Genomic DNA, 27443 nt, shown 5'->3' on the forward strand with positions numbered 1-27443 from the left:
AATCAATCGACAAAGCGAGAGTCAAAGAAGAGAAATATACAATGAAGCGATTCCATCGGTGGAAGCGGGTGATTGCACTAGACAATGGAGTTAAGTAATAGACTAACGGCAACCCACGAGGTACCCCACAGGATCCATCCTTTCCTCCCTTAGTCTCCAACAACCACCCGTTTCAACCAATAGGATTGCTTCATTTTCCCTTTATCTTCTTTATCTACCAACTTCAATAATCAGCCTGCAGAGCCGAAGCTCTCGTTTGGCGTCGAGCTCTCAACCAGACATCGGTGATTGATCGCGGACCATCAAATGACACCGTCGCGGCACCCCTCAGGCCCCTCACCCCGCGGACCCCCCAATCCCCCCTCCATACAGGTCCTGGGGTTATATTTATAGCGTCGGAGGATGATTCCAGATCGGCGATCTGAGGGCAAGTGGCGGTCTGTTTCCAGGGTTATTAGCCGAGGTGCGCTGCCGTTAGCGGCTCCACTCCACAAGCTCATCTCATCGCATAACACACGCGCACTCGGACACACACATTTGCACTTCCAATAAATTCAAGGTCAACCTCTTCTCTTTCCTCAAGCTCTTTGTCCGACTGCGTTGCGTTTTGCCCTCGACGCGCCAAACGAGCCTGCGATCGGCGTGCCGTCCCAGTATGGGCACGACTCGGACGTCGCGGCGCGGCGCGCGCCCCTCCGCCCCGAAGCCCCCGGCGCGGTGCCCCTTCGTCGTGAGTCCGTCCGCACCCATTTCAGTGGAAACCTCAACTGCCTTTCCCTCATTGTTGTTTCGTCCTCGTCGGTGATATTTCGAAGCTCTCGAATTTGCTGCTCGTTGCTGAGCAGTGAGTAACAAATCGGCCAGTATGAACCCTCAGGTGTTGCGTCATGACTTGTCCTTTGATGAAACACGAATTTCCTGTGTGAAACTTATGAATATTTACCTTCGAATTTCTCAGATAACTTTATCGCAAGTTTCTACTGAAGTCCCCTGAAAAATCTTCAAAGTTGAGGAAATATTCCACTATCTTGTCCCTCACATAAATAAACATTGCTATTGAAGGGAATTTGGCAACTCTCGACATGATCATTACGGCGTTCTTCCTATATGCACGCTCAGAATTATGCTCCTTTTTATGCTGGAGCAGTTGTCGTGAACCAAGATGGTGGATCTCAGGATAGCGGGCAATAGACTGTTTCAGTGGCTACGTCATTCGACTTATCGATCGTCGATCATTGAGGCGTTACGTGTAGAAAGGACATTTACATTTTTTGGTTACGATTGATATTTACGCAGTAATTAAATCAGTCTGTTATAAAATAGATTAAAAATTAAAAAGAACGCATGAACTTGAAATAGAGAGAACATGGCATCAGAGCGAGCAACAGACAGTCGCATGACCGTGGTCTCCCGTCGGGAGTGAAGTCCTGAACGCTGTGTGCGTGAGTGCGTGTGTTTTTTGTGTACGTGTAGTGCGTAATTTCGCATGGAATCGGTGCTAATGTTACATATGTCGGCGCGGACGCCGTACGATGCTGTTACCTTTGTTCTGGGATGGGTGGATATACTGGATGTCGATCCTGGATGTGATACGATGGCTCACACTCGGCCAATGGCATGAAGCGTGAGTCATGAGTCATGAGTCAAGACCGGGTTCACACCGCACTTCTCTCGGTAGCCGTAGCCGTAGCCGTAGGATCCAGTCTCCAAGTCGGACGTACTCCCGTTGCCCGTTCCACCTTCACCCAGTTCACATCGGAGCGCGCCTCCCGCCCTCGGGTCTTGCTCCTGTCCGCTGCCGCCCGAATAATTTGCAACGCCGTTACGGCGGATCAACAAACGGCAGAAGCGGATTCCCTGCAGCACCGTTCCTTGGATCCTCGCTCCCAGTTCATCCTCTTGTACCTTGCACATTGACCAACATGTCGTAGTGTGGAGAGGATACGCGCCCAGGTTCGGACTCGATGCAGGGTGCCCACTAATCCGGAAAGTCCGAAAATAGTACTGATTTTTCAAGGGCGATCCGGAAGTACTGAAAAAGTGCGGAAATTCCGCCGGATGGTGCGGAATTTTTTTCATTTGTTCGGCATTTTTGTCGCAGTTTGAGTGAGAAACTCAAATGTTTGAAATTTTTTTAATTTCTTCAAATTGAGGTACTAAAAAAGTACTGAATTTTTCTGTTGAGGTGGTGCTGAATTTCTTGGGATTGTACTGAAAAGGAAAGGACTGATTTTTGGCCAACTTGTTCGAGTAGACACCCTACATGAATTGACCAACATGTCGAAGTGTGGAGAGGATACGCGCCTAGGTTCGGACTCGATGCAGGGTGCCCACTAATCCGAAAGTCCGGAAATAATACTGATTTTTTTAAAGGCGGTCCGGAGGCACTTGAAAAGTACGGAAATTCCGTAGGAAGGTCCGGAATTCTTCGCGTCTTGCCACCTGCGATCTTTAAGACAGCCTGATTAGTAGGCAATCCTTTACGCACCGGTTATCAATGCAGTATCTGTGCAGTCAGCTGAGCTTCAGGCCCAAATGAGCCTCGAACTTTACAGCATTGTCATTTTTGTCGTTGAACGTTTGAATTTCAAGTTTTCACAATTTCTCGAATTTTGTGACGCGAAGGTTCCAAAGAAGCACTAAATATCTCTGTGAAAGCGGCACTGAAATTTTTCGGAAATTGCTGAAAAAGTATACCGTAAAAATACTGACTCTTGGTCTTGGTCAACCTTCGTTTTAGTAGGTACCCTGGCTCAAGGTGGCATTTGTTTCATTTTTGAGAGGAAAGGGAGCCTCAAAATGGTAACATCATATAATACAGGTTTATTAAGGAAGTACTCAAGCGTAGAATATGCACGTTCATTCATCGTACTAGACTTCTGCAGCTGCAACGTCTATTAGAGATTAAAGTATGTTGGACTGTTCTATGAGTTCAGATACTTAATCCGTACTGAGCAGAAATGCTGCGTGAACACTCGAATATCACTGAAGTTTTTTTGTATAGTGCCGATTATCTGAAAACATGTGAAACTTTCTCTTTTAATTTTTCAGAGAATTACTCGCAGCTCAATATGACATGTATTCGAGGAAAAACATTCCTAATATTTTTCTCCGAAAAATATTTCATCATGAAAAATTTGGCGTCGTTCAAGTGCTCGTGCAGCGTTCTTCTTCAGCACGGCAGTACTGCTATGCCTAGGGAAAATGCCGTGTGAATATTTCAATGTTGCCTAATCCTCTCCGACAAAATGTTTATTTTTGGGAAGAGATTTTAACGTTGGTTGGTGCTTAAAACAAATCATGAATGAACTTCTTTGAAACAAGAAATGAAAAACATTTACAAGTTTTGCAAATAATGCTCGTTTTATCAGTGAAATTTGTCAATATCCTACGACTCATACAGTGTTCTTACTTACGTCAGAGTATTGAAAGCAATGTTAATAGCAACCGATTCTGAGAATCTTCCCGAGTGATTTTCAGTCAACTCCGTTTGATTCAACTTGTCACTCCTAAAATGAGTTACACCCGCTGTTAGACAAGTAGATTCGAAAGCTTTACAGCGCGCCGTTCGTTGAGGCATTTGCGCTATTCAGTTTCTAACTTCGAAGCGGCAGAAGTTTGAAATGGCGTCCCCGCGCCGCACCGGCTGTACAGTGCCCTGTTGAGGAAAAACACCGTATCAACATTCGAACTTTGCCAGATTTCCTCCGAAAAAAATATTTATTTTTTACGAGCGATATAATTATTTTTCCTTGGAATTTAGATACCTACTTGAAGCACATCGGATCTATCTGGGGACATGGGCCCTTTTCAACGAAATCGATATAATAGCAGCAATACATACTTATAGTGCGTTTCAAATCACACCCAGAGAAACGAAAAGAAATTGTCAGAATTAAAAAAGCTTCCGCAAAGCTGTTTCAAAAGAATCTTATACTTTGCCTCGTACTTCAGTAACTGTATCCTCTATGAAAATCTGTTCAGTTACACCATTTAAGTGATGGGATCAAAAACCAATAAATTATATTCTATACTGGAATCTATACTAGTAAAAAAAGTCAGAATCAAAAAGTACGAATCCATTTTTCTTGTAAGTAATCTGCTCAATGATATAGACTTTGACTTTTGAAATGTACATGTCCAATCACAATGGCTCTAACCTAGAATTGGAGCTCTAGCTAAAAAAATTCATCTTGTTCGATCATCGAAATTCATCAATCATATTCATCATCGGTTCTCAGCAAGTTGAAAAAAGTGAGTTCGTGTTCCCTTCGATCACAAATGCCTCATTCCAGATCCAACAAGGTTGCCACAGTCAGAGAAAGCCGGTAAATGTCAGGGAGTTTTAAAGATTCAGGGAAAACCTGTTCTTGTCAGGGTACATGACGAAAGTGCCAGGGAAAAATTGTTAAATCATGTTTTTTAACTTTCTAAGATGGATTTGACGTTTCGAACAACGAAGTCTTTTTACCCATCTGGCCTCAATTATCAGAGAATTCTATCAAAATGTATCAGGAACACAACAACAAGGAACTATCGAGCAGTGTTCGAAACTCACAGACGCCAACGAGCCAAATGCGCCTAAAAAATCGGTCACGGTGCCTAAAAAATGAAGGCTCTGCCCAAAAGTGCCCCCCTCCCAAAAAAATCCCAATTTTTATGTTTGGTGATTTTGGAGCTTTCCTCTTCCTCAAGTTACAGCTACCAGTTCAGTAACCAAAACAGCCTGCGTCTAACTTTTCACTTAGTGCGCCGTGATATATAGGCAAAAAGTCATTTTGAGCCCTAAAAATCTTCAATGACCCCTAAAAATCGAGCTTGATGGGCCACATGCCTCCTGAAACTCAAGGTGAGTTTCGAACCCTGCTATCGAGGAATTTCATTTTTTAAATTCTGTGGTAACTTAGATTCAATCGCGGATGGAATTCTCTAAAAGATCTGAAGGATTAATTTGTCAAATTAATGAAGACATTTGTTATTTTTAATTTTTTTTTTAATGAAAGGAAGTTTTGCAACATGCGGAGGCTCATGTAGTGCTCGTTGTTGGCTGATGGAACGTCTTTTCTGTGAATCAGCGAGCTCCTCGTCGTCCGTGTGAGGCCTTCGAGCTTGAGGCTCGTGGCTCGGTCGAGCATTGCCGAGCGCCATCGCGCGGCGTCGTGTCGCGGAAATGCTCGCGTTCCCCGCGCCTGTTTATGTAAACATCGCCATAAATTTAAATTCAACCGTGATCCTCTTCGACGCGGAGAATCGCTAAGGTCAGTTCCATCTGTAACGCCCAGATACGCATCGAAATTTGAAAAGTTGCACGCCAAGAGTGATCCTCATCATTAACATAACATGTTGGGTAGGCAACTGTCATTGCACGGAGGATGGTTTTTCGCCTACCTCGAAAATTGAAGGCGAAATAGGAATACACGTACTTCTTTTTTATTCAATGCGTTCTGTAGTGTCAAGTAATTAAGAGTCCCCCAAGGGTAGCTTGGATATCTGTAGGAAAATTGAAGAAGAAATAACAATGTACGTAGTTGCGTTCTGTAATGTCAAGTAGGTAATCAAGGGTCCTCAGTGATAGCTTGAATAAAATATGTTTTTACGTTAAGCGGTTCAGGGAGCCTCCGATGACTTATTGTCTGGTAACTGTAATTGCATTGAGGATGGTTTTTCGCCTATCTCGAAAATTGAAGGCGAAATAGGAATACACGTACTTCTTTTTTATTCAATGCGTTCTGTAATGTCAAGTAATTAAGAGTCCCCCAAGGGTAGCTTGGATATCTGTAGGCAAATTGAAGAAGAAATAACAATGTACGTACTTGCGTTCTATAATGTCAAGTAGGTAATCAAGGGTCCTCAGTGATAGCGCGAATAAAATATTTTTTTACGTTAAGCGGTTCAGGGAGCCCCCGATGACTTATTGTCTGGTAACTGTAATTGCATTGAGGATGGATTTCGGTCTACCTCGAAAATTGAAGGCGAAACAGCAATATACGTACTTCACTTTTTCAATGCGTTCTGTAATGTCGAGGGATCAAATGTCCCCAGAGATAGCTTGAATAAAGTATGTAAAGAAGATAACTTGTCAGGTAACTGTCATTCCATGGTTTTTGGCCTACCCCGAAAATTGAAGGCGAAACAGCAATGTGCCTAATTCACTTTTTCGAATCATCCGATAATATCGAGGATTCAAATGTCCTCGCGGTGATAGCTCTGATACAATATGCCAATTTAAGCAGGATAGCGAGCTGTTGAAGAGAAGGTGTTTCTCCTCAGCTTTTTGGTTCTTGTAAAGAGTCCAAGAAGCAAGAGCAAGACGCTGAATGGATCGAATTCCTGTTTAAGCCTTCATTGTTATCTACGTTTCTTTTATTTTCTGTGAAAATTCCTTTGACTGACGCAAGGTGAACAGATTTATCGGAACGGAACAAGGCGACGACGATGCTCTACGAAGACGCTTGTTAGTTGTTGCCATTCTGGCTTCAAGTCGAGCGTGCTCAGTGATTCCAGTCAGTCTGGCAAGGATTCGTTAAGTTATTTGATACCAGCCGGATGCAACCAACAGCAAAAAACGAGGAAATACATCGCACACTTCTGGCCCCGAATTTGCCACTATTTCCCAGAAAATATGTATGCATAGTTAGTTGCACTGTAGACCTTTCTTCGATTTTATATTTTACCGAAACACTTGAATATGAAAATGTGCTGTCTAGTTAAAAAAATTCAAGGTAACTAGCCCCAAAGAGAATTATTCATCGCCGTTACTGAACGCCACGTTATTTTTACGGAACTTTTCTTGAAAATTTGGAGCCAAGGAAACGCAAAAAAAAAAAAAAAAAAAAAAAAAAAAAAAAAAAAAAAAAAAAAAAAAAAATCACACAGGAAATATTCAAGGAATCGACAAATGAAGAAATTATGGAAACCCCACACTGGAAAAAAACACATTGGATCCAGAGTCCAGACTCCTGAAAACATTGACGAGAAAACATACTCTTGATTCAATCGGATTTTTGCTTAAATCAAGAACCAAGCCTCTTAATTTGAGCGGATTTCCTTTTGATTCAAGCAAAAATCTGATTGGATCAAGAGTATTTTTTCTCGTCAATGTTTTCAGGAGTCTGGACTCTAGATCCGATGTTTTTTTTCCAGTGCAAACTTGACAATGTTGGTGTAATAGGATATTTTAGAGGGTTGTAGATTTGTCGAGTAATAAGCCTTGAGTGATCGAAAGCGCCACTGTTCGGATCTATTTCTGAGTCTTCATCAGCTCCCCTTTCTTCTCTACTTTCCACCCATCTTTACTCGTCTCCTCTCGACCCGAATTTCCTCCCTCCGAAAGAAGAGGTGCAAACATTACTCTTTAAACGGCTCGCACGCTTGCGGTTGCCTGTCAAGCGTGTGACTTATCTGTCTGCAAGTGCATACGTCTTCTAGTCTCAACCACTTTCTTCCAGATTACTCTCATAGAACGGAATTCTTATTTTAGTCACCTAAAGATTTAAAAAGGGAGAGGAAAACCGCTGTTAGCTCGGCTGTAAACCCGAAATCACACGCTGAATGATGAAGCTGAACGTGGCTTGAATGTGGAAGTCATCGGTCCGCTGCCTGAATTTTCAACAAGAAAAATTTCAGGGCACCGCCGAGGATCGGAGCTCAGCAATTTTCAGTTTGTCTGTACTGGAAAAAAAAACTCATTGGATCTAGAGTCCAGACTCTTAAAAACATTGACAAGAAAAAGTACTCTTGATACAATCAGAATCTAGCATAAATCAAGAAGAAAGCCTCTTAGTTTGAGCGGATTTCGTTTTGATTCAAGCAAAAATCCGATTGAATTAAGAGTATTTTTCCTTTTCAATGTTTTCAAGAGCCTGGACTCTAGATCCAATGTTTTTTTTTTTTTTTTTTTTTTTTTTTTTTTTTTTTTTTTTCCAGTGTGAACCATTCGAATAGATTTGATACAAATTTGCATGAAAATATCTGGAATTTAGGAAATTTAATCTGTTGAACGATGACTGTTGACTCCTATATTCAGCTGCCAAATTCAGCATGTTATTCCGGCTTATCGCTAATTTTTGGAGTCTAAAGATCCAAAACACTATTCGTTCGAAAATGTTGCCCCAATTGTACAAATCTATCAATCAAAAGAATTCATAGAAATCACCTCGGACCCTTCATCCCTCTCCGTCCATTCTGATTTTTTTTTTCTCTCTCGTTACGCCGCACTCACGTGTTAAAGTTTTCGTATCATAAAACACGTGAGCTCTACTCGCTTATTCAAAGTAGTCGTCTTCATTAACCATCGGTAGTTCCTTTTCGACGAAATCCGTCCCGTCATTTGTCGCCGGGTGTAATTATTTCCGACGATCGGTCTGCGTAATTATCTCAAACTCTAATAGAACAAGCCCGTAACGCACCGCCTGCATCCAATGTTATCAGTCAAGGCTGCTCTGGATACTGGCCGAGTAAAAATGTGTCAGAGCCAGAGCTGAGGTGTATTGCTTCGAAGAGCTTATTCCATTAAGAATGAGTGTATTTCTCCTTTCTGTTTCCGTAGGATAGGCTCACGATCAGTTCCAATGGGAATACTTTATTTTTTAAAAACCCGACAGTAAGAATTAACATTTAATTAAATTCGACGTATACTTCACATATTTCATCAGTTTAGATTTTATAAGATGCAATAAATATGAAATTTGCACGGAGAAAAAACTTCGTGCGGGACCCGAAGTTGAGGTCGTATGGATCTCTGAAGTTTTCGGATCACGCATCCGAAAACTTGAGGTCCAGCTGCCGAAGTTCGGGTCAGACATCTGAAGCTCTCGGTATGTACCGGAATACTTCAGATGTGTGACCTGAACCCTTCGGTATATACCGAAGTACTTCAGGAGTCTGACCCGAACTTCGGCAGTTGGACCTCGAGTTTTCGGATGCGTGATCCAAAAACGTCAGTGATCCATATGACCACAACTTCGGGTCCCATGCACGAAGTTTTTTTCTCCGTGTGTATCTATACCCTTTGCCTTACTTTTTAAGCGAGCAGTATATCTTTTTGTCCTCCCTCCTGTTTGACTGGACCCTATAATTTGGTACTTTTATTCGCGTGGTAGTTTGTTTGCATTGATATTAGGCTTGAAAAAAAAATCCCCAGGAAACGTCAAAGTTAAACTGCAGCAAATCTAACTGTACCGGTAGGAAGAAGACTTCTTCGTATTTTTATCCATGAAAAAACCCCAACTGCAGCCCTGGTGAACATTGGCGATAAGAGCTGCGTTTCAAAATACCATAGGAATTCCTATAGCCGGCTAAAGAAGGCTACAGAAAATCATATAGGTGGCTGTAGAATGCGGAGAAAAGCATACGGCCGGGCTATACGAAGCGATAAAAAATTATGCAGCCGGGCTATAGTTCCTATCGCCGGGCTTTACATTTTATCGCCTGGCTGTTGCTTTTTCGCCATCGATTATAAAAGGCTATAAGAAATTGTGTAGAAATTCGTGTGCTTTGGAAATCATTAAGTTTGATACGGAACCACCTTAATATTTACAAAACACACATTATATTTTCCTTTAATACATATTTTTTTTCATCAACTAAAATGAGAATAATCCATACGGATGTGCAAAGGCAAACATTTCAAAATCATGAGTTGAATAACGCTGACTCCGCCAGATTAAATATTAGAGCCTAACACAAAGCGGAGCGGCGACGCACTGGCGCCTACAAACCTAACAGGGATACTTCACGCAATGCGCAACGCGTGAAGTATCCCAGTTAGGTTTGTAGGCGCCAATGCGCGTTCCGCGCTGGCTGGCTGCCTGCCGCGCCGCAGCGCAGCGCGCCACGGCGCTTGAAGCAACTATTTTACACCAGAGGTATTGCACAGTATCATACGAAACTGAAGGTGCTCTAATATATTAGGAATGGCAGGCATCCATCAAAAGTACGGAGCTTTCCTCGCAAAATAAATCAAGATACTACGGCCCAAAAAGAGAGCAGTGGTCCAAAAACTCACTAAGTCCTAGCATCCGTAATTAGTGACGTTTAGTATACACTTTATCGCCTGGTTGTTGCTTAATCGCCATCGGCTGTAAAAGGCTATAAGAAATTGTGTAGCCAGCTATAGAAGCTATTGGAAATCTTACAGCCGGCTGTAGGTCTATGGTATTTTGGAACACAGATTCTACTGCCAATTTTTACCAGGGAAAGTTAGAAAACTCCCAATTTGCGAGCCTCTGTGTCCGAAATAATAAAATAAAATAAAAATGACGCTAGAAATGAAAACATTAATTTCATTATTTGAAATTTTTCGTTTTTTCCTGCAAAGATTTTTCTTCCAGTCAGTATTTTCCCATAGTTACTCGTCGGAGGAATTCGTCATCCGGCTGACATAAGGGCGTAACTACGCATTGATATGAGCCCGGAAAAGCATTGAACTGTATGGAGGACAGGGTTCATTGCAGAGTGTAGTTACGCCCCTATGTCAGGAGGGCGATGAATTATAAGGGTAGTCGCTCGAATCCTCGCTAGGTTTAATTTGCTGGTACAGAAAATTGCGATTTGTACGTCATGTCACTAACTTTTTCGTCAGCTCTTTTTATGAGACCTGTGACGTCTTCGATCTCGAGTGACTCTTTTATCGAACTTCGGATTACGATTAGCACTGAACTACTTACTGCAAGCAGAATGCAGCTACATAACGCTGCGTGCGTCATTCTTCCATCTAGCTGCAGGTTACATTTTTATGACGCTCCTAGAATTGCGAGAAGTGCTACAACTTTTGGACCCAAAGATGTTAAATTTTGGCATCGCCAACAAGTTGTTATTAGAAACGTCCAATTCCCTCTTCAATTCTTGTTAAATCTGCTAATTTTTGAAGCACTTCTGTGGATTTTTTTTTCCATAAGGCAAGAGGTAAAAAAGGATGCCTACCTTTCTTTAAATTTTGCCCCTTTGCAAAAAAATGAGCCAAAGACAACAGTGACAGAATGCGAAGACACTGAAAACCACAAAACTATCGAACAAAACAAAAATTATTACTCAAGTTAGAAGCCTCTTACCACGATTCACGAAATGGAGAATTTTAGGAATGGGAGAAGTAAGCAAGACATAAATCGTGAAAAAGTAATTTTTTTTTTTTACATTTTTCGTTTTAGCCTTATTTTGAACCAATCAGTTTAGATCGTATAAAAATTTTCAAAGAAAAAAGAGATGAATATTGCAAAATTAAGGGCAGACTCATAATAACCTCTTCGTTCTTCAGTTTTGGTACCCTGTGCGAATACTCTTTAGCTTGTTCCCTGCTCGAGCTCATATTTTATTGTGAAAATGCCCGTTTTATTTCTTTTGAATTTGGCGTCAACTTTTCAAACTTCGAGATTTTGATCTATACCGCTCCAGCCGGTACTGTCTCGCTCCTTCACCCATACTTTTTCCCACGTCGTTTGAAGCTCCAACGATATACTTAGTTCCTGCGATGAGTAAGGTTGCGCTCTGATAACTCAAATCATATTTACCGTCCTCGTCCCCCATCCACGAAATGATGGTTCTCTTAAGACTGATTCCTCGAGAGCAACCCCCCCCCCCCCTCTGCACCTCTCTCACAGTAACAGTAAATTAGATCTGTCACGTCACGTCACATGGTCGCTATTCACCAGTCGAAATTGGAATCGTCAAGTCTCATGAAACGTGAGTTTGCACGGTGTGCCTTCCAAGATGAGAGGTGGAATACTGCCTTGCTAAGGAAAAACGCCGTATGAACCTTCAGGCATTGCCAAATCTCCTCTGATAAAATACGAATTTATTGGAGAAATTGTAAATATTTTTCTTCCAGTTTTTCAGACTATTTTGTTCGCGATTTAATCTAAAATATATGAAAGTTTCATGGAAAAATATGCATAAATTTTGTCAAAAAGACACTTTTATCCGGGAAATTTGGCAACACTCGAGTGTTCGTACGACGTTCTTCTTTAGCGGCGGAATAGGATTGGACGGGGTAGGGTAGAGTGGTTGCTCGTTTGTGATCGAAAAGGTACAATTAATTTGGTGCAATCGTATCGGAAATGTTTTGTTCTTGTGTCATAGTTTTTCCGTCGTTGTTTCTCTCCGTCACCAGAATCCAATCACCATTCTTCTCGGGTGGTTGATCGAATAGATTCTCGAGGGAGTCAGGTCATACCGTCTTCCTATGTAAGAATGACTCATGACCATTATAGGACGTTGCTTCCTCTTTTCTAATGAAATCAAAATTATTCGGAAATCTGTCATTATTTTCCTTTGAAATGCTCGGAACATTGCGCAGTTTAATCTACGGGAGTCCAAAATTTCAAGAGAAAATACTCATAGCTACTCACAAAATTGTATCAAGGGAAATTCGGCAACAATCAGATGTTCATACGATGTTTAAAAAACGCCACGAGCTTTCGCAAGTTGCCGAATTTCTCCTGATAAAATATTCAATTTGAGAAAAGTTGCATGAGTATTTCCTATTGAAATGTTCAGATTCAGTAGATTGAGTAGCTCTTAAAAGTCTCTGAGAATATAAAACAAAACACCAGTTGTCCGCAAAATTAGTGTTTCGCCAGAAGAACTTTGGCAACGCCCGATGATTCATATGGCTTTTTTCCTAAAAACGACAGGATAGTCCCTCGCCTCCTCCCCCAATGCTTCTAGCGCGCAGTTACTGTAAAATTTGAAAGGGATGACATTCATGGAGCTTCCGAACTTGCGGAAAGTTGCTTTTAACATGAATCTAGATCTCGCAAGACAATATATCAAACATTCGTTGAAATTTCTAAAAGTATCAACTATTTTTACTGCATGTCAAACATATACGTCTACGTTCTAAAGCCTATGAGCAAACACTTCTCTCTGAAGTGCGAACGTCTCTGCAGAAGTGAGACATTTTAATTTTACTGTAGTTCTAATTGAACTTGGCTTCTTTCTGTTTCAGGAGTACTTTTTGATATGAGACTGTGAATCAGAAAGTAACCTCAAGTTGGTGAGTCCTTTTACATGATTCCACAATGTTATCTTAAAGATTTTCTTGAGCTTTCTTTGCGTTCGAGTCTTCAAGCGATGGATCGCCCAAAACCAGTGGCGATTTTGCAAGCTGGAAACATTGTTTTTCCTCATTGAAATTCATTAAAAATATCAATTTTATGTGAGGCAATTTACGAATCGATTGTTTTACATAGTTTTGAATGGAAGAAAAACAGTTCTGCAAACTGTCAAGTGCCCAAAACGGCATGGCCATTCGCACCGGCCGGCATGCTTCTCAGTCTCAGTGAAATCCACGAAACCTGGCGAACAAAAGGCCAATTAAAATGAGCGGAGGAAGTAATTTTCCGCAGGTGATAAAGAGTAAAAAAAATGACGAAACCAGGTGATCGATTTTTCATTGTTAGCGAGCCGGTCGCGGCGCGCGAATAGACAAAAAAAGAAAAGAAAATGGAACGAGCAAAAGGAAAAACGTATTCGGCGGTGGACACATCACAAATGATTACGGAGCACGAAGCATGGTTCGTTCTCTTCTTGCCCGTTGTTACTCTTCCTCTAAAACGTTAGACTCACTCTTTCTCATGATCAGGGTGTCTACAGGTACGGAATTTCCGGAAAGTCCGGCAATAGTACTGATTTTTTAAGGGCGGTCCGGAAGTACTGAAAAAGTGCGGAAATTCCGCAAGAAGGTCCGGAATTTTTGTCGCAATTTGAGCGAGAAATTCCAATCTTTGAAATTTTTCGAATCTTGTCGAATGAAGGTACTGAAAAAGTACTGAATTTTTCAGGGGAAGAGGTACTGAATTTCTTGGGAATGCACTGAAAAAATACTGTAAAAGTACTGATTTTTGGTCAGCCTGTGTAAGTAGACACCCTGCTGATAAATCGTTCATTTGAACCAATCGAATAAGCAACATTTCAATATTAATGCACCCAAATTTCCCAAATTTCCCTTGGAAAGAGGAGCCACTTGCTGAAAATTTCTTTCAGGTGGCCAAGCGACGAGGGATCACTTTAGCATGAACTTCTGAAACTGTCTCAGAAAAAACTTACATAACTTTCTGTAAAATTTCATGTTTTGATCGCCTAAGCTTATAGATCAACAAAAACTAGTACGATTGGTTCAAAAGCCAAGTTTCTACGTCCAAGCTCAATGGCTCATCGAAAAACAGCGTATAACGTCATCCACCGCGGTCGCGCATTCCGTCGTTTCTTCGACCTTGGTCTCATCCGTGTTTTACATCGAAGAACCAATGCACATAGTCGTATCATATGGTTGGATATATCACCGATTGATGAAACCAAGGTGGAAGGCACCACAGTATACCATGGATGACGTCGTACACTGAAAAAAAAAAGTTCTGTTCACAGGCTCCTGCACTTCTTTTGTAACAGTCACAGAAGCTTCCGTTATGAGGATAGAGGGCTCTGTTCCCACGACCGAAGTTCTGTTCTCACAACAGAAAAATTCTGTGAGTGTAACAAAGAAACTGCAGGAGCCCTGTGAACAGAAGGTTCTGTCGGCAGCACCATCTATTTTCTTCTGTGTATGCTACGTTTTACGATGAGCTATATTTTTGTTAATATTGGACGTAAAAATTTAGCTTTTGGGCGGATCATACTATTTTATGCTAATCTATCAGCTTAAACCATCATACAGTTCTGTGATCAGCGCAACTGACCCATTCTATGACCGGCGTGAGTGGCACATTCCTGGCTCAGCGACGTCAGGACGTCAGCACATCCAGAGGTGAGCCCTGTCGTCCGTAAAGCACAATTCTCTCCAGGGCTCTCGTGGAAATGGAGTCGGGCCCTATACGTGAGCCCGAGCGGGCAGACGAACTGGAATAGCGTTGTGTCCTCCATCGGAACGTGATGCACTAACGTTACGTGTCGGTCGTTGGGTCTCTTGGCGTCGCGTCGCGTCGCGTCGACTCCTGCCGGAAGAGAGAACTCGCGTCCGTCCGTCGAGCTCGCTACGAAATGGGGGACCAGAATGCGCGGCAGTTCCCTGTTCATCGGGGCAGCCGACCCAGTAGCTAGGACGCTCTCGATGCTGGAAAAACGAAGCGCGACTCGTAACCACCATCCACACACTGTATGCAAGGAGTTTCATGAAGGGTTAAACGGCTAGATTCCAGGGGCCTATTCTGTGGTTCGAAATGAGACTTTTTCTCCCTGAGGTTTTTCCAGTTTTTCACAAGAGTGCCCCCCTCCCCCTCCGAAGCTACATTCTAACCCCAAAACTCATGGAACCATGGTTTTCTTTTCATTTTGGCGACTTTTCTGGACCAAAACTCATTAAGTAACTGATAATTTGTCAATTCATAGCGTCAAATTCATCTTTGGTCCAAGAAATACCGAAATTTTAAGTTAGAGGAAGATTTCAGAGGGTCCAAAGGGGCAAACCTATTTTTCTACCCTGGAAGATTCGAGGTTCCTTTGTGTTTCCTTTTAATTTGGTATTCCAGTAGTTTTTGACCATGGATGAATTCAGCGATGTCGAAGAAGATTTAAACTCACTTAGTAGTGGCGTGGCGGAACGGTTACTTAAGATCACTGCAAGATTACCGGTACCGCTCTTATAAAATGTCAAAATTATATCCATTGTAATATTAATTCCCCTTTAATCCCTCAAAAATGAGAAAGTAGGTAATGAAGTGGCGAATAAACGTTGATGTTGAGGCATCAGCATTAGAGAACACCCTATTTTCATCCATTTCGTCAGCTGTCACAAGGCTCAGCTCCCAGCCTTGTCTCGGAATCTTTCATTTTGCAGTTGCAAAACCGTGTGCCGATGTACCGCAAGATCTGCCTGTTTTTCTCGCCAAGGTCCTGATGGTGATGGAAAATTTGAGGAGAAGGCATGTAATGATTGTAATGCGAACGGCGCGGCGGCGGGGGGGGGGGGGGGGGCGAGCCAGGAGCCAGCAGGGAGGCCGTGGCCGCAATGGAGCGTGAAGTGAATGGCCGGGGCCACCATAGCAAGGTGCTACGTTTACGCCAAAACAACCTATTTTCTCGCACGCTCCTTCGTGGAGCCCCATAGCCTTAACTACAGTCTAGCAACGGTGGTCCCTCCTTCGTTGCCGTCTATTATTGTAGTAGTGCCTAGTATATAGGATTGCATGGCTCCAAAACAACTAGCGACACTATAATAAGATACGTTTTAACATTCAAATTTTGACTTATGAGGAAGTAAAGGATACGTGCGGGTATATACGATATTTACCTATGTATTCGGGCCACATCGATGGCCTAAGTGCGAAACCACGTATCTTCGTTTGCGACGTTGCGACACGGAATGGAAGACGCTTATGGCCAGCCTATTTTAAGCTTCAAGCCCACGTTAAAACTAGGGGCTTCAAAGAGGCTCATCGATGGAACTGTTGAATGTTGCCTTTCCAACCTCGTCGGCCCGACGATCTTCGAAGGTATAACCGATGTGTTCGCGACATATCAGAGCCGCGGCGTTGTTGGGGATGTTGTCGGTGCCCCTTCCCCTGAAGGAAGGTTGGGGGGGGGGGGGGGGTTGGGGAGTTGGATGGGCTTCCCCAGAAAATCTTGAATTTCAAGAGAGCATTTCTTCTCTTTTTCGTTTTCCCCGTCCTTTTTTCCTTTTCGACTTTTCGGCGCCCCCTCTCGTCAGCGCCTGGGGCAACCGCTCCACTCGCCCATAGGACGACACGGCCCTGCGAAACATTACAGATCCGGTCTTGTCTCCAGGGAATTTCGTGCAGAAATGGCTGAGGAATTGAAGAATTCGTCGATTGGCTGACATAAGGGCGTAACTATACACATTGAGATGAGCCCGGAAAAGCATTGAAACGTATGGAAGACAGGGTTCATTGCATAGTGCAGTTACGGCCTTATGTCAGGTAGACGACGAATTAGTGCCATTAATATCATGACCAAGCAATTGGTATGCACTGGAAAAAAACCACATTGGATCTAGAGTCCAAACTCTTAAAAATATCGACAAGAAAAAGTACTCTTGATTCAATCAGAATCTAGCTTAAATCAAGAACCAAGCCTCTTAATTTAAGCGGATTTCGTTTTGATTCAAGCAAAAATCCGATTGAATCAAGACTATATTTTCTTGTCAATGTTTTCAAGAATCTGGACTGTAGATCTAGGTGTCGCAGAGCGCCCTAGCGCGCCGCAAAAGCGACGTATAGATACACAGTGCCAGTTTGAGAGCCCCAGTTTGAACGTGGGGTGGACGCTATAGAAAGATGAGGTCAATACTACCATGCTAAGAAAAAACGTCGTATGAACATTTGAGAGGAGCCAAATTTCCTTCGATAAAAGGTTCTATTTCAAGGAAAGTTATGAATATTTTCCCTTGCAATTTTCCGGACTTTTCGGTGGAATTCCGAGCAAAATTATCTGAAAAATTGGAAGGAAAATATTCATGAGTTTACCGGGAAATTCGTGTTTTATGAAAGCAAATTTAACAACGCCTGAAGGTTCATACGACGTTTTTCTGTAGCACGGCAGAATACTCGGCCGGTGATGTGCGATTAGGCAACAACGGCGCCGAGTTTTCCCGGCCCCGGGCCGATTTCTGACACCCCGAGCTCAAAAGCGAGGTCCATCCGCGATGGCTCTATCCCCCGCCGCGCCGGCCCGGCACCCCGCCCCGCGCTGATCAACGATCAACGATCCTCCCGCATCGATTTCCCTCGTTACCCAACTCTCAACAAGCGTCAGCTCCATCCGTGACCGTCTGCGGTCTGATGCGGCCGTTCCCTCCTATCGTCCGACCCGACGCGACGGTCTCGTAATTGCACGAATCTCGAATTGAGTTAGGATGATGAGACCCAGTCAACAGTTTAACAGTTACGGAAACGCCGACTAATTAACTACTCGTGTTTATCACACCGACTCGCTCTACGCGGATGAAAAGCAACTTGGACATATAACCTAACCGAGAGTATCTATATACCTATAGGGAGAGTATGGACATGTCGGTAATTTTAAGATTAGGTCATGGAGCTTTTAGCCCGAAACAGGGTGTCTACAAGTCCGGAAATAGTACTGATTTTTCAAGGGCGGTCCGGAAGTACTGAAAAAGTGCGGAAATTTTGCAAGAAAGTTCGGAATTTTTTTCATTTTTGTCGCAATCTGAAAGGGAAATTGCAAATTTCGTCAGTTGAGGTATTGAAAAAGTACTGAATTTTTCTGTTGAGGTAGTACTGAATTTCTTGGGAATGTGCTGAAAAAGTACTGATTTTGGCCAGCCTGTTTTAGTAGATACCCTGCCGAAATGACCGTACTCTACCTATATAGGCACTTAAGTCTAACTCAGGTGGTGTTAGAGTACCTCTACGACAGAGTTTGACCACCACGGGTCGATCATTGAAGTCTATAGACAAAGTAATAGACAAAGAAGACGAAGAGGAAATGAAGCGATCCTATTATTCGTGGAAACGGATGGTTACAGGGACGCAAGGCGAGGCGAGGGGTCCTACGGTTAGTCTATCATTTCCCCCTCGATCTACAACAATTACCCGTTCTAACTAATAAGATCGCTCCATTTTTCTTTTGTCTATCGCTTTGTCTATCAATTTCAACGATCAGCCTGCTCCAGAATCCACTTCTGATTGGCTCAGAAATCTAAGGTTTTATTACGCTCGTAAGGCCAGACGTAGAAGGCTCAAATTAAATTCATAAAAATCAATATTTAGTAAAAGTGACTAAGAAATAGGGCTCACGCAATTGCTGACCTATTTTGTGTGCCATTCGCGACGCGACAGCCCCATGCTAATCGTTGAAATTGATAAATAAAGCTATAGACGCAGAAGACACAGGGAGTATGCAGCGATCCTATTGGTTGGAATGGGTAGTTCCTACAGTGGGAGAAAATGATGGACTAACTATGGGGTCTCTCGTGTGCTACCGTTAGTTGTACCTGCTATTTAGCACATTCTGGAACAACATAAATTATCTGAGCGCCTGAAATTTAAAGAAAATACCGTCATCGTTTTGCATTGAATCCCATGCAAGTAAGTGTTAATTTCAGAGCTGGCCATGAATTTATAGCTAAGATTCAATGATTGCAGTCCAGTTAATTTTCTCTTGTCGACGTTTTAAGATCTGGACTCTAATCCATGTTTTCTTTCCATGTACCCTTTTGTCCTCTGTGTCTATAGCTTTTTCTATCAATTTCAATAATCGACCCGCAGATCGGATTCTCTGAGAAATTGGAAGAAAAATGTAGACAAGTTTCTTTGAAAATATAGGCTTTACAATGAATTTGGCAGCGTGTGATGGGGCATACGGCGTTGTTCCGTAGCGGAGGAGGATGGAGAACTGTGATTGTGGCGCGATTGCTGGGGATCTGCTCGGCGTGGACGGAAACGCGCTGAGGCGTCGCGACACAAGGAAACGCATTTGCCAGATCCGCGCGGTTCCGGGCGCGGCGACCGGCGGAGTTTCGGCGTTTCCCCGCGCGACGGAAAATCGGGCACCGACGCAAGGGAAACTACGGCCCAAACGGAGTCGCAGGAGGTGAAACTCCTTATTCCAGATGCGAAACGAATCGCGCCAAATATCACACTTGCAACTTGCTCCCATCAACCGGTGTCAGCCTCAGACTCCCGTTTCCTTCCTTCTCTCGCTTCCGACGATGATCCCAGATTCGCACTCATCCACCAGAGACGAATGGAGACCGTTCTCTGTTATCTATTCTGCCGTGCTAAGGAAGAACGCCGTATGAGCCTCCAGACGTTGTCAAGTTTCCTCCGATAGAAACCGAATTCACTGGGAAAATTGTGAATGTTATTTTCCAAAATTTTCAGACAATTTTGTAGGTAATTTAATCTAAAGTATCTGAAAATCACTAGGAAAAATATGCAAGAATGTTGTCAATAATACATGTTTTTACAAGGGAAATTTGGCAACTCTCAAATGTTCATACGGCGTTTTTCCTTAGCACGGCAGTATTGCCATGCCCATGGGCCGTATATCTCTATAGTCGTTCCTTAAACAGATCCTTTTGTTAGGAGGCCCGACGGTTGACACTGTACAGGGGTGCAGAATGTTCTCAATCACACGATCATCAGGGTGTCTACAAGTCCGGAATTTCCGGAGAGTCCGGAAGTAGCACTGATTTTTTAAGGGCGGTCCGGTAGTATTGAAAAAGTGCGGAAATTCCGCTAGAAGGTCCGGAATTCTTCATTTTTGTCACAATTTGAGAGAGAAATTCTAAATGTTGAAATTTTTCGAATTTCGTCAAATAAAGGTACTGAAAAAGTACTGAATTTTTCCTTTGAGGAAGTACTGAATTTTTCAGGACTGTACTGAAAAAGTACTGTAAAAGTACTGATTTTTGGCCGGCCGTGCTTTAGTAGACACCCTGGATCATGATCGCATGAGAATTGGGGGAGGCTGTTAAAATTGGGAAAGCCTTTTTTTCTTCTTTTTTTTCACTCATCTCGGTCGATTTTAGAAAGAAAACTTTGAACGCACCGTTTTCTGTGCCGGATGCCCTTCAAGCGCGTCGCTTTTGGGGAAGGAAACTATCAAGCGCGTTATTTCATATAGAGGCGTATTAATCGAAAAACATCAAATTTTGGGGAAGGAAAAATTACAAATTGGGGAGGGCTAAGAACTCTCTGCACCTCTGCGCTGTGATTAAGGGAAGATTGAGAAGGCTTTAAACATGGCATATAAAATATACAATTCTCGCGAACCTCGATTAAAATCCAGGAGGTGTTTTTATAACTCTAAACATGGATTTTTACAAGGGATCACAATGACTTTCCACTGCAAAAAGGACGAAGTAGAAAAGAAAAACTCATGATTTTGACAGACGTAAATGTAAATTTTACAAATTTCGCAAATCATTTTTCTTTTTATTATGTAATTTTAAAACTTTACCATCAAATCACTGAGTTAGATGTATTTACTCAATTTTGGAAGCAATCTCGTACATTACATTGAAAGGAAAATCGACTCAAACCCCTATCACTATAAAGTTGGTAACAGGAGCAGCGGGTGATGAACGTCAAAGGTTGGTAACAACCCCTTCTCACCCGCTCCCACCCAGAGTCGCTGCCATTTTTTTGGAGACTGAGTCTCAGTGAAAATACTCTCCTGATAAAGGTACTCTAATTTTTTTCCAAATAAAGAATTGCTTCTACCAGATCCAGGTCAGTATAAATTGAAGTAACCTGGGGAACCCAGGAAATGCGATCCATTGCCGCGCCGGCCACTGAAGTCCACGGGAGGATGTAAGGGGCGTGGACAAGATATGCGTAATGAGCACATTCATTGGGCTTTGCCACTACTTTGAAGAGGAGCTGGTTGTAATTACATACATGGATTTAACCAAAATGAGTCCATGTAACTGCAAGTCAGGTTGCCTCATTTCCTCTCATGTTTTACGTTTGTTATAAGAATTAAATATTCCAACATAAATTCTTCGAAACTTTTGTGAATTTTCACCGGATCGTGAAGAATGAATGGTTAAAACTCCTGATCATAAACAAAGAATATTTAGTGTTCTCTTTCGGATATTAAAGACACGAGAAGAATTTAGGCATCGTCGAATGTAGTCAGAGAAATTTTGATCAAAAACAGGGTTGCCGGCGGTCTGGAAAACGAGGAAAATCAGGAAAAGTCAGGTAATTTGTGGGAATAATCAGGAAATTTCTGACATATCTAGTAAGCTCTAAAACATATCTGATCTTCCAACTGTCCACCCTTCTGGGAATTTATGAATCTCGTCATCCATCAGGTAAAAACCTGCTGTAACTGAATACATTTATCTATAATTCGATCTCCGAACAAGGAAACTTTGTCCAAAGTTTAGCGAAAGTTAGCGTATTTCAAGAAAAAAGGAACAAAGGCGAAAAGGCTGTTCGAAGGTCAGAAAAACTCAAGGAATTTGAAGGTAAAAAAGTATGGCAACTCTGCCAAAAACGGACATGTGCTAACGAGTGTCGAGCGGTAGAGAGGTTCATGCCAAACAAGCGCTTCCAGTAGTTGGTGAGTAAAGTCACTGCATAAAACATTACAAAGGCTTTCGGTGCTACTTTGCGGAAGCTGTGCTCTCATTAGCGGCTCTGAAAGCTCGTTTCGGGGAAAGGATGTCGTGCAAAGCCACTCGGAAGAATCAAGGATTTGAAGTTAGTCAAGCGTTTTTGAACCAGTTTCGGATGTAAATCCGAAGAAAACACGGAGGTGCATTCGGTCGAGTTCGCGCAGAAGAGGTTCACGACAAGCAAAAAATGCAATAAAAGCGTCGTTGTTTGTTATCAACGTCAATTAAGTAATTAAAATGAAAGGCGACCGCCCCGCGACCTGCAGCTGCGACGCCATGTACACGTTTCGTGTACGACACTTCGCTCACAGCCGCCGCGGCTACTGTAATGCATTCAGGACATGTGTAAATTCTTCGATTTAATCGCGAGAAAACATCTTGATGATAGTCTCCCCCTTGAGCCGGCTGAAAGCTACCGTATTTAGCACACTCTTGATGCGATGTGGTGATGCATCAAGTTCACGTCGTTGTACCCCTCGTCTGTTTACTATAAATGTCGAGTCTCCTGATGGTTTCCATTTTGGGCAGAGCTCTGGGAAACAAGAGATTTTTTAGAGCCGAAAAATCAATGTAAACAGCATGAATTTATAGCGCCCCCCCCCCCCCTCCCCATCACCGATATTGTGCAGCCGCAGCAGAATAAGGGTCGGAGGCTTGCTCCTGACGTCAAGATGCACCGGGTGGTATCATAGAAATAGAAATTCAAATCCAAATTTCAAAAAATGAAATCCAAAAAAACATATTTTGACGATGTTTATGAGTTTAATGATAGTTATTAAACTCTAATCACGACGAGCTGGAAAACGGTGCGTTAAAACGTCAATCATGCATAAATACGCACAACTTGGGAAGAAAATATCGAGGGGTTGTTGAGTGTTATGAACATTTCTAATAAATTCTGGTAGTACCCCAATATATTAGGCTACTAGCCCAAATGTTGCGGAACTACCACATAATTAATTGGAAATGTCCATATAATCCAACAAGTTGAGGTAGCACCACAATTTTAGGGGATAACCCTTAACCCTTTTTTTCCGTAAACACTATAAAATTCGAAGGGATTCTTCGAAACGAATGAGTAGAATTCAAATAATTAATAAATCTATTAAGACAATCTTGATAAATGTGACGAAATATTTAAGAAGTAAATGTCGAGGTTCTTGTGTGCCTCAGCATAGTTGTGCAGTCATGGTGATACATTCTGCGTTTTCAAAAACGATGTTGGAACTCGGTTGGAAAATGAGGTATTGCTTCATTCCCGTTTAACATGTCATTATCTGGAGGATCGTAATTAGAACTGTAATGAACGGAAGAACATTCCTTAATGGATCAGCTCATCACCGTGCGGTAGCATATGTAACTTATCTGATAACTTAAGAAATTGTCGGCTATCGGCCTAGTCTTGCCTTTACCTATAGTCGAAGCTTCTCATCTTCGCAATCCGTTCGCGTCTCCTTCAAAATTCGGATCATCATTCGTTTTCGAGGGTTATGACTGAATGCAGGAAAAACTACGGACTATACTCCTAGCTGATTTTGGCCCTAACCAAGAAGTATAGTTGAAAGAACCAGAAAGAAGATCGTATTGATATGGACAAATCAAGCATCAGTGGACGCTGATTCGTAGAAGTATATCGTTACGTCAATTTTTTCAATGCTGAAGAATTGAGTCATTCTGTGCAGAAAAAACGTAACAACTTTTCAGTGTTTCTCGGACTATGCAACTTTGTACATATTTTGTAGCAAAGCGAACGAACGTACGTATCAATAATTTTTCTATAAATTATTAGTAAAAATACGTTTGTCTTAATTGACGATTCCAGCAGGAATTACATTTAACTACTTTGCAAAGTGAACACAGAATTATACAATCTGATTGACACTAAAGAGCTCATGCGTTCTTACTGAGGATGGCTTAATCATGCCTGTAAATTACAGTCATAGCCCATAGCCATCACTCGTAAACTTGTCAAGAAAACAAAATTGCTCTCTGAGGGCGCCATTCAGTCGTAAAACACGCATTTTGACTCGTGTAGACTTTTAAATTGACGGCCACAAATCAAAATACTCATCTCTCACTTCTTAGCTAATGTTAGAATTTTTCACTGTACGTTCCATGTTTTACGTAAAATTTTGAAGTAGAGACGTGCATTGTTGTTTCCTCACGTCTTCAAAAATCCCTCTCTCTTTCCGATCCGCGAATCGCAAGATCCGGCATTTTTCATACCCCTACGCTTTAGGATCGCCCAATAAAAAAGACATAAAAAATGCCTTGCAACACAATGGATTAAATCAATGGACGGTCTCAGAGTGTAATTTAATTTTAATAGACTTGACACGCTTTTCGGTTATCAGGGAAGTAATGTTTCCTTGGATGATAGGCCGTTCGTTGGTATCGTAATCAACTTTCAACACCGACACCACAGTTTTATCTCGGTTTGGATGATAAACAAAGCTTAATAGTTGCTGCTTTTAGTCTAAAACTGACTGAGATTGTGTTTTGTTTGACGTGATTCCATGCGTGGCAGAGGCACTTCGAACCTTCAGTATGCCAATTGCCAATTAGTCACCGCGGGTAATTTTTTTTACATTTGTAACGGTGTTGGAGGAGGTATGTGTTGCATTTCCGGAGTTACCATCCGGAAGGATCAGTTTAGTTTCAATTTTTCGATACAGTGATGAAGGTAATATCTGCGTTACACATGACGGTGATAATTGAATGTGTTTTGTTTTAAAATGCAACTATTGGCACTTTTATAGTTTTTCCTCTCGGTCGTTTTCTTAAATCAAGGAACTTACTCGATAAAATACTAAAATTGTAACAAGTTATGTATGTGTTGCATTTCTGGAGTTACCGTCCGGAAGGAGCAGCTTAGTTTCAATTTTTCGATACAGTGATGAAGGTAATATCTGCGTTACACATGACGGTGACAATTGAAAGTGTTTCGTTTTAAAATGCAACTATTGGCACTTTTATAGTTTTTCCTCTCGGTCGTTTTCTTAAATCAAGGAACTTCCTCGATAAAATACTAAAATTGTAACAAGTTACCGCTTACAACGCTGCAGAATGATTTATTTTCATTTGGAAACTCCGAACAAACTTTAGGGTCTCTCGATGTTACAAGGTCATGATTTTCTATGATCGCGAATAAATCTGCGCGCAATGCGACATTTTACTTTGGTGTGTTTTTTTTAGCATTATTTTTCAATTGATGTGGTTCCAATATTTTAGTGCAGTTTCTCTACTTCCGGACGATTTTCGATGATCCACCTGATTTTATCAGGCAATGCGATGATATAATCAATTATTGAAGTGTCGAAAATCCCAAATGCCACCGCCACCAGGTGTCGCTAAGATTATGCTTATTGTGCCTTACATCATGAGAATAATATGCCTTTACCTCATGAACTTTTTTGAGATGTATTTGTAACTTTTGGTCTCATTTTTATAGAATCAAGATAATCATCCGACCACCGGATTTTCGTTAAATAATTGGAACAATCAGCCGTTAAAACACCGAAAGACGCTTCGGACTTTTTTATTACATACTTTTCGATTCCACAAGCTTTCCTAAAAATATAGCCAAGACAATGACATTTTTGCACAAATTAGGGAGATCAAAATGCTGCAAAACTAACCATCTTTCCTTTTCAAGAAGTACAGTGTCTGAAATCTGAGGTCAAGTTTCCCTTACTTTCCTGCTCCCATGCTCTGACAATCAGCGTGGAAGCTATACGCAATAAGAAAGCGAGAGACACACATTGTACAGCACCTCATATTAGGATCAAGAAAGGTTGTTTCATTGTTGTTCGAATCCAATTGACAATGTTACGAATAAAATCAGTAACAGTTTACTTGGGCGCAATTAACGAGGCTTGCATTAATTCGAGGTGTAAGAGGAACAAGCATACAACCATTAATTAGTGTAATATGCAACGAACAATAAGCGAATTTCATTATAACGCCTAGATGCAACTATTCGAACTCCACGGATGTCCGTGTTGCATACGCTTGAGACTGAAGGCGTTTTGATTTTTCAGGCTCTCATCACTTCATCCGCATGCTAGTACGGTGGGCACACGAAAAAACCCTGCCCTTTTTGATTGGAAATTGCCGCTTTCAGGAATCATTCTTATGGTCATTAGAAGCCCTTTTAGAAGGGGAAGCACTCTGGGGTCCGTGCAGGAACCAAGATAGCGGCCGATAAAGAAGGCCGCCAAGCGTTTTTTCAGCGCGCTGTATCTCGGAAACTACGTGTCCGATTTTCGTTTTCTTGGTCTCGTTTTGAAGCTAAAATGCTTTTACAGAAGTCTATCTCATTAGTTTCTTTGCCTAAGGCATACGTGAATGGTCATTAGGAAAATTTTGAAATTTCACCCAATTTTCAAGAGCGTTTAATTATTTAACACGCGAGAAAATGACTTTTTTGCCTTAAGTAACGGCGATGGGAAATTATCTAACATTTCATTTGATACCACAACAGTTTTTGCCGCGGCCCAGCGCGTTGAACTGCGAGAATCCTAATGACAGAGCATCTTAATCCTTCGTTACCAAAAAAAAAACATTCACTACGCACAAGTACTTGCACGCATGCGTAGGATACGGCAAGGTGCTGAAAATGATGAGTATTGCAACCAGCCGTGCCCAAGAAATAGTTATCTTCGTAGTATAAACAAAGAATGGAAGGTGATTTGTTATCTTACAAATACTCGCAATACAGCCTGCGCCGTGGGTGAACGGGAAAGTGCCTGGAGAGCTAAAACTGCTTCACTCAAGTGTGTATGCAACACGGACATCCGTAGAGCTCGAATAGTTGCATCCAGGCGCCACTGAAACATCGACGTATTGGGCACGCTTTCGAAAATTGCATGATTAATAAGTTCGATTGATTAGATTTTTAATCCCGATCTTCTTTTCTTTTCTTTTTTTGTTTCAGGATGTTCGGAAACCAGTGATCTCATCTTTATTTATTATAATGACATAATCCTCAGTTTTTGTGAAGGAGGATAGCAGCGTATTGCCCCTCGTCTTGTTTAATCAAAGGCTGTCATTAAGGTAAGCGTTTGACTATTTTGCACCTCGTGTATTCGTCAGGAACTCATCAAACGTGCAATTAATTATATCAATTAGAAAACCCTAAGAAGTCAAGGAATTTTGGCAAAAGTTACAAGGGCGTTTTGCCACCGTAAGAAAAATCAGGGAATTTTGACTTTTTCTATACTACGTGCACAGTTGGTGACGTATGATTTTTCTGTGTTTACCGAAGGAATCATTTGAATTTTTTTAAATGATCGCCCCACCCTTCCGCTTTTGCGGAAGTGAAGCTGTCGCATCGCTCATTTTCTCTTGGGAGCAGGTGTGTGGGTGAGAGGCAAGTGCAAAAATTATCGAGGACTATTGTGGG

At 41.9% G+C, this 27443-nt stretch overlaps 1 protein-coding gene across 3 annotated transcripts in view; it reads left to right on the top strand.

Moving 5' to 3' along the window:
* The window catches only part of LOC109033153 (SH2 domain-containing protein 4B), a 97134-nt gene that overhangs the window by 24267 nt on the left and 45424 nt on the right, over positions 1-27443 (top strand). Inside the window, exons 2-3 of one of the 3 annotated variants that reach the window (XM_019045623.2) lie at positions 12944-12991; positions 26976-27094. The gene's annotated coding sequence lies outside the window, so the exon portion shown is untranslated. Of the gene's footprint in view, positions 1-12943; positions 12992-24566; positions 24723-24798; positions 24942-26975; positions 27095-27443 lie in introns of those variants that run through there. The other 2 variants (XM_019045624.2, XM_072306108.1) reach the window with 2 other exon arrangements.

This window comes from Bemisia tabaci, chromosome 1 (assembly GCF_918797505.1).
Source record: "Bemisia tabaci chromosome 1, PGI_BMITA_v3".
Classification (NCBI taxonomy): domain Eukaryota; kingdom Metazoa; phylum Arthropoda; class Insecta; order Hemiptera; family Aleyrodidae; genus Bemisia; species Bemisia tabaci.